At 57.9% G+C, this 13,449-nt stretch overlaps 1 protein-coding gene across 1 annotated transcript in view; it reads right to left on the bottom strand.

The window, feature by feature from the left end:
• Positions 1–13,449, bottom strand: part of LOC144246355 (uncharacterized) — a 511,900-nt gene that overhangs the window by 481,489 nt on the left and 16,962 nt on the right. The gene's annotated exons all lie outside the window — the stretch shown is intronic.

Here is a 13,449-nt window from a genome sequence, read left to right as displayed (position 1 = left end):
CTGCTGCCTGGGCCCGGCCCTGGGCGGTTCTGGGCTCCCGCCGGCCACTCCCCCGTCACCGGCCTGTGCCTTTCAGATCCTGGAGCACCTGAACGTGAGTGAGTGCCGCGACAGCATCCTGCAGTTCCTGTCCAAGCACCTGCAGAGCGAGTGCAGGGGGAGGCGTCGCTTGGCACTCCGAGGCCTCGTGGCACTCGGCACCACCAGTGTCTCGGTGAGAAGAGCGCAGGGGCTGAAGCCGTGCTGCCAGCGTGGGGCTGGGGAAGGCAGTCCCTGGGGCTTGGCTGGCCTTGGGGCACTGGGGCAGCTGCTGCCAGCTCTCCTGCCTCCTGCTGCAGCTGCCCCAGGGCATTGGCACAGGCCTTTGGCCCCTGGGCCCTGTGGCAGCAGGATGGTGTTTCACACACTTGTGTTCCACAAGTAGATGGCCATAAGGATGTGGAGCCTGCATGAGAGGCTCGTGGAACTCCTGAAGGAAGATGACAGCGTCATGCTCAGGATGACCACGGTTCTCCTCAGGGGTTTGTTCCTGTGCAATGGTGCCCCAGTAACCAGCGCCCTCGCCCTGCAGCTGGCTGAGGCGCTCCTGCCACTCTTTGACAACGTAAGGCTCTGCGCCTCCAGCCACGGCCAGCGGGTGCTGCCCGCACACTTTGTGCCCTGTGCACTCACAGGCTGTGCCCAGGTGGGCCTGAAGCAGCTGACGCTGAGGCCTTTCTTCCTCCCATCCATACAGGAGGACAGCGAGGTGCAATTGTGCTCCATGTTTATCTTCAGGGAGATGCTGGATGTTTTTCCAGAACAGGAAAAAAAGGTCCTGAAGGCACATGTGCGCCAGAGCCTGGTGCCACTCTTCTTCCACTGCCACGATGAGAACCAGCGAGTGGCAGAGGTGAGGACTCGGCAGCTGCCGCTGGCCCCTGGCAGGGGCTGGGCTGGCCCTGCCCTGGCGCCTCACAGGCTGCAGCTCCTGCTGGCCTTGGCACAGGGACGGGGTCCTGCGCCCTGGGCTCTGGGGCCATCTCCGCCTCTCTGCTGCTCTCCAGGCTTCTCAGGAAACACTGCTTTGTGCGGCCGAGTTCCTCAGGAGGAGGGACCTTGTACAGCTGGTGAAGAACCAGAAGCTGTGGCAGTTCCCCGAGTGCCTGGTAAGGAGGGCCGGGAAGCCGCAGCCCCAGCCTGGAGCAGCCCCTGAGCGCGGTGCTCGGTGTGCGGGCTGGCAGCTGTGCCCCTGCCCGCTGCTGCAGCCCGAGGCCGCGCGGGCTCTGCTCCAGGCTCCTGCGGCCCCAGCCGGGTGCCCATGGAGCCCCGGCCCGGGGGGCTGCGGGGCCAACCCTTCCCTCCTGCCGCTCTCTCCAGCTGGCAGAAGACAGCAGCAGCGTGGCCGAGCACCTGCGCCGGGCCCTGCCCTACCTGCAGAGCCCACAGGAGCCCCTGCGAGAGGCGGCCGTCAGGTTCATGGGTGAGCCACGAGCCGGGCCAGGAGGGCGTGTGGGCACAGGGCTGGCGGCGCCGCTGGCAGGGAGCTGTGCCCTGGGCCTGACAGGCTCTGTGTTCCCAGGGACGGCCGGGCGGCACCTGAGGGGGAGGAAGGAAGAGCTCCAGCTCCTCTCTGAGGGTGACCAAGGGCAGCGGGCTGCCAGCGGGGGCTGCCGGGGGAGCTGTGAGCCCTGCCCCGGCTGCGGAGGGCTCTGCTCCCTGTGCGGACCAGGGCCGGCGTGGGCAGAGCACACAGAGCTTTCAGGGCACCTGGGGGATTCGTGGCCAGCAGCTTCGGGGTGATCCAGCTGGTCCCTGCTCCCTCTGGCCATGGCCAGAGCCAGCTGGGATGGCCCTGGCACAGAGTCCCCTCGGGTCCCCTCAGATGTGGGAACTGACCATGGCTCTGTTCCTCTCTCTTTCAGCCCTTGAAGGCTTGGAAAATGACATCAGTGTCGACGTCACAAGCCTGGCAGTTCAAAAACCGTACATCGTCCAGGAAGCAGAGAGAGCTCCATATTCCACCTTTGACAACCTGCGTGATCGGCTCTGCAGGGCATGGGGGAGACGGCCTCGTCTGTCGGGGCTCGGCTGGCTGCGCTGCTGGAGCTCTGCAGAGAGCTGATTCCAGAGGCTCTGTCTGCTGGGGCCAGCCGAGCCAGCAGGAATGTTTTGTTTCGTTAAGATTGTTCTTTTCTTTCTTTTTGTTTTTCTTTAGCATGTTAATATAGGATGTGTTGCTATAGACAGACTCCCAGGATCTTTCTTTGGCTGCTCAGGCTCTGCAGGGCTGAGGGGAAGAGGGAGAAAAGGGTTCCTGGGCTCAGCAAGCTTCCCAGGCTTGCAGGGTTGCAGGGAAAATGGCCAGAAGCCCCTTGGCTTTTGGTGGCTCTGCTGAAGCCTTTGTGCTGCCCACAGAGCAGATGGGCAGGGGCTGGAGCTGTGGGGATCTCTGTGAGAGCGGTGCCTGGAGATGGCCACAAGCCCTGTCCCAGGCAGGAAGCACCATCCGTGTCCTCCTGCCCGTGTGTTCCTGGCTGGATTGCTGAGGGCTTCCAGGTGCCTCTTGGTGGGGCTCCTCTGGAGCTCCTGTGGGGCTGCGGCGCTGCTGCCGGGCAGGTTGGCCGGGCTGGGGAGACCCTGAGGGGACGGGGCCACAAAGGGATGAGGGGCTCTGGAAGCCCTGACAGGACAAGGCAGCAGGAAGGCACGGGGGGGATGTGTGAGGGAGTGGGTAACGTTGGCTCGGGGAGGAAAGTGGGTTTGAGCCAAAGAGACCACTCACCCCGATGTTCGTGTGGCAAACAGAGCACGTTTATTCTCAAGCCCTTCCTTCTAAAGGGCCTTTGAAAACCCAGTCTGGATGATTTCACTGGTCTGATCTCTGTGCCCCTTCAGATTCTGGCCTGGGCAATGCCTGCAGCCTTTGGAGAGATGTGATGGGCCCGGCCCCTGTCAGTCAAAGCAGGGCTGGTACATTCACCCCGTACAAGCCAGCCTGCACGGTGACACGGCAACAGAGTGCGAGGCACAGCTCCGGGAGCTCCCCGGGAACCTCAGCTCTGGGACCACTGTCTGCCCCAAGCTTCAGGGGCTGCAGTGGGAGCCCGGCTGGGCTCTGCCCTGGGGCCATCCTGCAGGGACAGCTGCAAACAGGGAGCATTCCCTGCCACAAAGAGCCAAGGCAGGGCTGCAGGGCAGCTGCTCCAGCCCCGACTGCACTGCTGAGTGCTGTGCTCTGGGGCTGGGGCTCCCTGCACAGGGGACTGCACTGGTGTGCCAGAGGGGACAGAGAAGCTGCAGCTTCAGCCTAACTGAGGTGGGTGCGTGGGCTGGAAAGAGTGGGGAGGCTCCAGGGGATTCACAGAGCTCATCCTGCTGCAAGGACGAAGAAAAGGGAGCGGGAACTCAGCAGTGAGGAGAGCTGGGGGCTAGAGAGCAGCTCTGAATGACACTAAAATCCCACCAGACCTCTTGAGACATTGCTGCTCCTCAGCCAGTGACAAGATGAGTCCCTAAGCCTGGGGCTCGGCCTTCCTCATGGTGAGGGGCAACAAGGAACGCAACCGTGTGATGGAGACAGGAATGGGCTGGGAACTCACTGGGGGAAAAGAGGGAGCAATTGGGAAGTAACAGGCAGGTGAGGGAGAGAACAGTTCAGAGAAGGGCTGAGCTGCTGTTTGAGCAAGCTGCAAAATTCATTTGGGGTCATCCCAGATTGATTCAGTTTCAGAAGTTATTGAACAAGTTTATTTTTTGGATGGTGGCATGTTTTCCCTTGGAGGTGTACACTCTGCAAACTTGAGCTGTGTTGCTGAAATACTCAAGCCAGTCTGTGCTGCAGGTCACCCCATTTCTCCTTTGGCTGATTGCAGCCCAGTGCTGAGCTCCAGCAGGGCCCTGGCAGAGCCCAGAGCAGCCTCAGCACCCTCAGAGCCCGGCTGCAAGGAGAGAAACCAGAAAGCCCCGTCAGCTGAAGGCTCCTGTCCCCTTGTCCCAGCCACCCGCGGTGCCCAGGCCATGCTGGCCGTGCCAGAGCTGTGCCCAGAGCTGCCCATCACTGCTGCCTTTGGGAGCAGAGCAGGAGGGCAGGACATGTGCCCAGCCTGCAGCCAGCCACGGCACCTCCAGCCCTCAGCAGCTGCCCAGAGCAGGATGCTCCTGTGCTCGCTGCCATCTCCCCAGAGCTCTGATCCCACCATCCCCAGCAGACAGGACCCACCTCACGCCATCCCCCGCTGGAAGAAAAGCTGCTCCCAAACAATGCCCTCATCCTTCTCCAAGGGCACAGCTAATCCACGCCACAGCTGCTCCCAAGCATGTCCTGATCCAGACTGGACTCCACCTGAAAAGTTTCCTCTAGAAAGACAAACATCAAATTATTGAAAATAGGTTACAGAGAAAAAGAGGAACAAGAAAAAAGGTCAAAAATCTTATCTCTGTCAGGGCCTTAAGGAAGGCCCAACCCCTGCATGCCAGGGAAAAACCCACCATGGGGGAGGGAATCCCAGGCTTTCTCCCTTCCCCTGCACTGCCCCCATGGTGATCCCAAAGCAAACAAGGGCAGTGGAGCAGCCCAAGCCCTTCCTTGTCTGCAAAGCAAAGCAGCCCCTGCACAGGGTCTGGAGTCCCACCTCTGCTCCCACCATGGGGGTTTGTTTGTGTCAGGCTGGCTGCCCCAGCCCAGCCCCAGCCCGGGGCAAGGTGGGTGCTGGGGGCTGTTGGCAGGGCCAGGAGCCCACTCCCATTTCGTACCCACCCCAGCCCATGGCCCCGGCCCTGCCAAAAGCAGCCTGGCAGCCGACTGAAGGATCAGCTGCATCCGCCCCAGCAAAGGGGGAACCTTTGGTTCCCGGCCAGGCTGCGCAATGCCCAAATCTGGGAGCATCCCCCTGCGTGTGGACTCATCTGCAAACTCCCTGTGGAACCTGGCTTTGAATGAGATGTAAGAATCAAAGTCCACCATCTTCAGCCTGCCAGAGACCAGGTGGAGCAAGAGGTTGTCATCCTTGGTGTTGTCCTCGCTGTCCCCAGCAGCAGCAGCCCCACCTGGGACAGCTTTTCCAGGGGCTCCTTCTTCCCTTGGCCAGACCAGGCTGTCAGGGCTCTGCCCAGGGCCCCAGCCATCCATGAACCATGGCAAGCAAAACCAGGGTGATGGTGGCCCCCAGTGCTTGCCACAGCAGGTCTCCAGCTCAGCTCCAGCCCAAGAGCTGCGTGTTCCCTTCTGTTGATCCCTGCTCAGAGCTACAGGCAGGACAAATCCTGTCTGGTTGGCTTTGTCACTGAGTGCCAAGAGATGTGTGGAGCTGTTACCTGCCAGGCCCCTGGATCCAACTGTGCATGTGGATCTCTCCCATCTTCTAGGGCAGAGGAACTCCCTGTACCCAAGGATCACGGAAAAGCTCTTCTAAGGATGGCCTGTTCAAGGGCTGCATGGACAAACACCTCTTAATGACATCCTGGCACTCTGGGGAGAGAAACCAGCAATCACCAGTCAGCTGGAGAAGTTGCCCCCTGTTCCTGTGCCCAGGCCATGCTGGGTGTGCCCAGATCTGGGCCTAAACTTCCCCATGGATTCTCTGTTTGGAGGAGAGCAGGAGAGCAGGACATGTGCCACCTCCTCAGCAGCTGCCAGAGCAGCATGCCCATGAGCTGCTGCTGTCTCCCAGCACTGGTATTCCCCCTGTGCCCACAGATGAGACTCCACATTGAGAGAGCTGTCCTGGGAACAAGATCTGTCCCCAGATATCTCCTGGCCCCTCCTGAACGGGTGCTTCCCCATGACCAGGTGGTGCAGCAGGAGGCCCAGGGACCAGATCGTCGCTGCCTCGCTGTGGTAGCATTGCTGGTGGATCCCCTCTGGTGGGCTGCAGGACAGGGTTCCTGTGGAACACAGACACAGTTCATCAGGGGGATGCTGCTGCTCCCAGAGCCTGGCCCCAGCACCCCTGGGCATGCGGGGGCTGCCCCAGTGGCACACGGTGTGACCGCTGTCCTCTCGCCAGCGCCTGGGGCTTGTGTACAGACTCGGGGCTGGAAAAGAAGCCACTGGTGCTGGAAGAGGGCAGCAGAAGCCCTGGGAAAGCCCAACCATGACACACAAAAGAAAAACTCACCCAGTAGTGTAGAAAACCCCCTCTTCTCCCTGCTTGCATGGCCCCACAAAATGTTAATAAGCCAAGGCAAACAAGGGGAGCACAGTAGTCTAAGCCTTTCCTCACCTGCACACCAAACTGTCTGGGGCATGGGGTCAGAACCCCCTCTCTGCTACCCCCATGGGGGTGTTTGTCGGGCTGGCTGCCCCAGCTCCAGCCCCAGCCCAGGGCACAGTGGGTGCTGAAGGCTGTCAGCAGGGATGGGAGATGGACCCCCTCACACCCCCACCCAAATCAACCTGGCTCCAGCATTAACTCCATCCTGGCTGCAATAGGGGAAGCCCCGGTGCTGGACCTCGGCTGGGCCATGAGATGCCCAGGAGCATCCCCTGGCAGGGCTCACCTGCAAACTGGGTGTAGGCTGTGTCTTGGAGGAAAGTGCCACAGCCAAAGTCGATCAGTGTCAGCTGCCCGGTGGCCAGGTCGAGCAGGATGTTCCCTGGTTTGATGTCCCTGTGCAAGACCCCGCAGCTGGGGCAGCGCCGCACGGCCTCCAGCACCTGGAGGAGCAGCCCCCGCGCCTCCTCCTCCGGCAGGAACCCCCGCTCCGCCAGGAAACCCGACAGGTCCTGGCAGCGCTCCGGATGCTCCAGCACCAGCACAAAGCTGTCGGGGAGCTGAAGCCACTGCAGGAGCTGAATGACACCAGCACAGCCAGAGGAGACCTTGTCCAGCAGCGCGATCTCCAGGGCTGCGCTGGTGCCGTGGGGCTGCGGGAGGAGCACGATGCCGTCAGTGGGGCTGATGCCGTGCCGGGGGTCGGGAACCCCTCGGCCAGCCCAGGATGCTCTGCGCCCTGCGCTGGCCCCACGCCCGCTCTCCCTCCAGGCGTCCTGGCAGCTCCCACCCTACCGGGCCCCGGCTCAGCCCCGCCTGGCACGGCCCGGCTTCTGCCGCTGGCCCCGCTCATCACCAGCTCGCCCCGGTGCCAGATGCTTTCACTGCTTTCGCCGCTTTCGCCGCTTTCGCTGCCGCTGCTGCCGCTGCAGCTGAAGCTCCGTGTCCGTATGTCCCCGTGTCCGTGTGTCCCCATGTCCGTGTGTCCCCGTGTCCGTGTGTCCCGGTAGCTGTGTGTCCCTCTGTCCGTGTGTCCGTGTCCGTGTGTCCCCGTGTCCGTGTGTCCCCGTGTCCGTGTGTCCGCTGCCCGCTCGCCCCCGTGCCCAGCCCCGCGCTCCCCGGGGCAGCTCCTGAGCCTGTCCAAACACGGGAACTTTGCCGTGTCCAGCCCAGACCCAGAGCCTGGAGTCCTGCCCAGGGGCACAGGAATCCCCTCGGTCACTGCTGTGCATTGTCCCTGCTTAGGGTCAAACACTCTTGGAGCACATTCCCTCAATGCTGAATTTGTACCTGACCCAAGAACTGCACTTAGTCCCCAGCACTAATTTAAAAAAAAAAAAAAAACAAAAAAAACCCAACAAAACAGGGGAAGGCAAACTTTGTGTAGCTCATGGTATTTTACACTGTCTAAAACTTGCCATGTCGTGGATCATAGAAGCGAGATCCATTTGCGATTAATGAGAAGGAGAAGTAGTGAAAGATAGAAAAGGGTAGCCTAAAAATAAACAGAGAAAAACATCTTGGATTGTTTCTTTCCATTTTCATTTCATTTCTTAAAAGCTGTTTCAGTTTTCTCAGAATCTTTTCCACAGTCCTGTTTGCTGTTTCCAAGAACCTTGGCTGGAGAACGAGGAAGCTTTGAGCAGCTTCTGTCACAAGATGTGCCACCAACTTCAGCTTTTCTTGCCTTTCCACACTGTGTGTGCAGCTTGACTCTTGCAGAAAAGCGGGACAAATAGTTGAAGAACTTTACAATTTGTTCTTTCTTTTCCTTGTGGGCTGGGCAGTTGTGCCATTGGTGAGATTTTCACTGTTATTGTTCTGCCCTAAGAAGCCATGATGGGCTACCAGGAATTGTCAGGGAATGCAAGCCTGACTGAACACAGAGAAAGAATCTCCAGAGTCTGCAGCCAGAAATGGAGAGCTGTGTGATAATCATTCCAACACCCCTATGGACAGCTTGAAAGTGATGTAGAAGATGAAAATGGGCTAACAGAGGGAGTTTGTTTCTGTGTTCATTTTAGAAGCTTACACATCTCATGCACTGATATATATCAAGAGTTCAATCAGTTCATGAAAAGCACCAGAACAATCTGGACCTTTCAGGAGATGACTGTAAGAACCTGAAAAGGAGAAATGCAGGCAATGACTTGGTGAACTTTGTCTGGAAGAAGGGTCACTTTTCCCAAATAATTTCTAATCCATCTCCTCTGCATTTGTCTTTCTGAAAAAGGCCATTTTCATCCCAGATTCCCCATGAAATGGGAACCCTGAGCTTGTGGAAGTGCCTGAAGGATGCCCTGTTCATCTGCAGGGACACTCAGGCTGAGACAGGAGCCGGAGCCCTCTCTGGGGAAGCCTCCTCCGAGCTGGAATTTGTGCCGTGCTGGGAGAGGAGGAGGAGGGGAGAAGGCTGGCGCTGTGTGGCAGGAGCAGGAGGTTTGGGCCGCAGGACATTCCGTCTGCGCCGCTGCCCTGCAATGGGCGGGAACGCTGTGGGGAAGACTGGGGGACACTGGAGCGGGATATGGATGGAACTGGGGAGACTGGGAGGGCCTGGGAATGAACTCAGGTGTATTGGGAGGGACTGGGCTGTACTGGAAGGGACTGGAGGGGCACTGGGGCTGTACTGGGCTGTACTGGGGATGTACTGGGCTGTGCTGGGATGGACTGGAGGGGCACTGGGGCTGTACTGGGCTGTACTGGGGATGAACTGGGATGTGCTGGGATGGACTGGAGGGGCACTGGGGCTGTACTGGGCCGCACTGGAGATGAACTGGGCTGTACTGGGAGGGACTGGAGGGGTTGAATGGGCTGTTCCCACCCGCACTGCCTCCCATTGGCCGAGGCTCCCGCCCATCACGGCTCCCACCAATCAGCGTCAGGGATCATGGTGTTGTGGGCGGGGCCTGGGGCCTGCGCCATCCTTTATTTTGCCTACAACTCCCGTCATGCTCTGCGGCCCCATAGAGCCCCATTAAAGCCGGGACTACAACGCCCGTCATGCCCCGCGCTCCACAGAACCCCGGTACCGCCCCCATCTGTCCCATCAGTGTCCCCCAGACCCTCCGGGACCCCCAAGTGCCCCTCAGCGCCCATTCGGGACCCCCAAAATTTTACTGGCAAAGTACAAAAGAACAAGGAACTTTGGAAAAGCGTTTAATACCAATCCAATCCAACTTAAATCATTTTTCACAGCTGTAACTTCATTAACTCAGCCCATTTAGCCTGGAAAGCCCTAAACACTGAAGTTGTTCAGGTACCCACAAATGTTCCATATAAAGAGCATTAGAAGGAGAGGAAAGAGAGAGAGACAGGAAGAGAGAAGCTCCACAGAAAGACACACATGTCGGTCCCAGCTCCCGGGGTTCCAGTGTGGGTGAGACACAAACCCCAGGAGAAGGCAGAGTCCATACCAGTGGCTGACCTTGTGCTCCTTGGTTTTAAGCCCCTGGGCCTTCGTGGGCCTCCCCCCAGCTGGGACTTCTGATATCTCAGGTGTTCAGAGCTGGGTCAGCGCTGTCCCAGCAGAGTGACTGATCGACAGCTCAGCCCAAGGTGTCTGGGGACATTGATCTCATCCAGCCTCTGACAGAGACCACGGTGACACTGGGGAACCTCATGGAGCCTCATGGAGCCATGGGTCAAATGTGACAAGGCAGGTCCAAGGACACCCTGGTGACACTGGGGAACCTCATGGAGCCATGGGTCAGTTGTGACAAGGCAGGTCCAAGGACACCCTGGTGACTCTGGGGACCCTCATGGAGCCATGGGTCAGTTGTGACACTTTGGGGACCTCGTGGAATCAGAGGGGACCATTGCGAAGCTCCCATGGATCCAAGGGCCCAGGGTGACACTATGCAGCCCAGAGTGTCACGGAGGAGCCATTGTGACACTGTGGGTCCCCATGGAACCAAGGGAACATGGGACAGGCTGATGCCTTAAGTTTTAGCTTCCATATTTTCCCAATTCTGTGCTATATCAGTCTGTAACTCTGAACTTCATGTAGAGTGTCAGCAAGTTCTCTTACAGTGTAGTCAGACAAAACAATCCTTTTCCTGCTCGAGAACCAAAGACACTGCTGCAGCTTCAGGCCCAAAAAGTGAAAACAACAGCGATTTGAGGAGAGCAGACTGGGAGGGTGGGGCTGCATAATCTGAAGGTGTAATTGGACAATTAACCCCAATATGGAAATGAAACAAATCTTACAAAATTGTGAAAACGTGTGACCTGGCATCCATCCTGGGTGTACCCTCAGCTAGGCCCTTGTACTGCCCAGGTGAATCCTTTGAAGGCCTTTTTAATAAATCCCCACTTTACTCCTGTAACACTGTCCAGCCTCTGCTCTAGGTGGCCTCTCAAGGCATCAAGGCCTGGCTGGCTGGGCCACCTGGGGGCCACCTGACAGGTCCAGCATGGACCTTGGCATGTCCAGGGCTGCTGCTCATCTGCCCCTGGAGCACTGGGGCTAGGTGCTCTCCTTCCTGTGGAAAGAACTGTCCTTCTCTTCCAGGTGCCCATGGCCAAAATCTGGATTCCTCTTCTTAGTTTGCTTCTATGCAAAGATTGTTCCCAGATGAAACCTGCCAGGACAGACAGGTCTGGCTGGCTTGGCCACCCAGGGGCCACCTCTCATTTTCCTGTGAAACACTGGGACACTGTGCTTTTCTTTCTTATGGGAAAAAAGCACCTTTCACATCCAGGCACCCATGGCCAAAGTTGGGAATCTGCCTCCAGGATTCCCTATATCCAGGGATTTCTCCCAGGTGAAAGCTTCCAGGAGAGACAAGTCTGGCTGGCCTTGGTCTCCAAAGAGCTGATCCTTATCTGCCTTTGAAACACTGGGGCTTTGTGCTTTCCTTTCTGATGAAAAGAACTCTTCTTCCTGCCCAGGTGCCCATGGCCAGAACTGAGATTCCACCTTCAAAATTCTGAATATCCAAGGATTTCCCCCAGATGAAAGGTGCCAGGAGAGACAGGTCTGGCTCTCTTGGCCTATGGTGACCACCTCTCATCTTCTTCCAAAACACCTGGGCTCCACGCTTTTCTTTCCTATGGGAAAAACCATCCATCTTGACCAGATGCCCATGGCCAAAGTTTGGAATCCTCCTCCAGAATTCCCTAGGTCCAAGGATTTCTCAGTGACAAAGCTGCCAGGACAAACAGGTCTGGCTGGCTCGGCCTCCCAGGAGCCTTCTCTCTCTGCTTCTGCCCCTGCAACACTGGGGCTCGGTGCTTTCCTTCCTATGGAAAAGAACTGTCCTTCTTAACAATGCAGAAATGGCCGAAATTTGGGTTCCACCTCCCAAATTCCCTATATCCAAGGGTTGCTTTCAGACAAAAAAATACCACATCAGAGAGGTCTGGCTGCCCTTGGCCTCTGATGGTCACCTTTCATCTGCCCCTGAAACACCCATGTTCCATCCTTGCCTTCCTATGGAAAAGAACCGTCCTCCTCCATGCAGCCAGGTCTGAAACTGGCATTCCACCTCTAAAATTCCCTATATCCAAGGACAAAATCTGCCAGCACCATCTGATCTGGCTGCCCTTGGCCTCTGTTGGCTGTAGCTCATCTGCCCCTGCAGCACTGGGGTGGGTTGTTCCCTTCCTGTGGAGACCATGGTGGCACGGTGAGGACCTGGTGGAACCATGGAGTCCATTGGGACTTTGGGGCCATGGTGACACCACGGAGCTCCATGGAACCCAGAGACCACCATGACTCTGTGGGGCCTTGTGGAACCATGGAGACCATTCCGACCCTTCAGGGCCTGGTGTCACCAAGGGGGCATTGTGACACCTCAGGGCCTTCTGGAAACAAGAGACCATTGGGACACTGTGGGGATCCATGGAATGAGGGGAACAGGGAACAGGTCTGGCAGGCTTGGCCTCCCAGGGGCCACCTGACAGGTCTGGTTGATCTTGGAATGTCAAGGACTGCTTCTCATCTGCCCATGAACCACTGGGGCTCTGTGCTTTCCTTCCTATGGAAAAGAACTGTCCCTCTTTTCAGACATCCATGGACAAAATTGGTACTTCTCCTAAAAAATTTCCTGTATGCAAGGGTATCTGTCAGAAAAAAACCTGCCAGCTCTGGCTGGCCTTGGCCTCTGATGGTCGCATCTCAGTTGCCTCAGAAGCACTGGGGCTCTGTGCCTTCCTTCCTGCAGAAAAGAACTGACCCTCTTGTCCAGGGGCCATGGCAGGAGCTGGAATGTGGCCGCCATAGTTCCATCTATCCTAGGATTGCTCCCAGACAAAAGCTGCCAGGACAGACAGTTCTGCCTGGCCTTGGCCTCTGGTGATATGAGCAGAATGTTTTCCCTTGCAAACACCTTGGACAGGGCCCAGAGATCTCCCGAGATGGGTTTTGCAGGCCTCAAGAACATAACCCATGTATGGAGGCTGATGTGCCTGGGCTCAGTTGTGAAGAGACTGAGGACAGATCACGAGTGGCCTGGCAGGGCTTCAAGGGTGGATGTGGAAATGGTGGAGCTTTTCTCCATAGTGGGAATCAGGCAGGGAGAGAAATTATGCCACAAATGCAGCTGGGGAAGTCCAGACTGGACACAGGAGGAGAAAGGAATTTCCCTCCCAGGGCAGGGCTGTGGTGCAGCACGTCCCCAGCAGGAGCCTGGAGCAGCCCAAGGCTTTGTGTGGCCAGGCAGGGGCAGCAGGAGGCAGAGCTGCCAGCAAAGGAAGGGCCAGCGAGGTGGGGCAGCCGGGGGTGACGACAGCCTGCAGGGACAGAGGCGCAGGGCAGGGACACCGTGGGACAGCCTGGGCTGCAGAGGGCTCAGGGATGTGCAGCAGCTGCAAGGCCCTGACAGAGCCAACCTGTGCAGCCCTTTGGCCATGGCTGCTGGCCCTGGGCCTGAGGCCACCAGGGGACAAGTGACCCTTGCAGCCCTGGGGCCTCAGTGCCTCCTTGTCCCTGCTCAGCAGCCTGGCAGGGGCCGCCCCATGGTCCTGCCCTTGGCACTGCACATCCCCTCATGCCAGTGCCCATCCCGGGATGGGCTTAATATTAAAGTGACAGCAGCACAAAGTTCCTTGGCAAGAGTCACTCTGCTCCTGACTTTTCACTTTAGGCACAGCAAGGAAACAAAGCAACAACAAAACCAAACAAAATCCAGGCAATCAAACCAGGAATGAACTGAGAACTGTGTGTGTGTGTATGTGTGTGACAAAAGGGCAGTGAGAGCAAGGATAAAAGGAATATGGCCGAAAAGCTTAACAGAGCTCCAACTTAACAGGA

The sequence above is a fragment of the Lonchura striata genome, chromosome 6, assembly GCF_046129695.1.
Source record: "Lonchura striata isolate bLonStr1 chromosome 6, bLonStr1.mat, whole genome shotgun sequence".
In the NCBI taxonomy this organism is placed as follows: domain Eukaryota; kingdom Metazoa; phylum Chordata; class Aves; order Passeriformes; family Estrildidae; genus Lonchura; species Lonchura striata.
The sequence above is the reverse complement of the archived record's forward strand: the minus strand, read 5'-3'. Positions and strand labels throughout refer to the sequence as shown.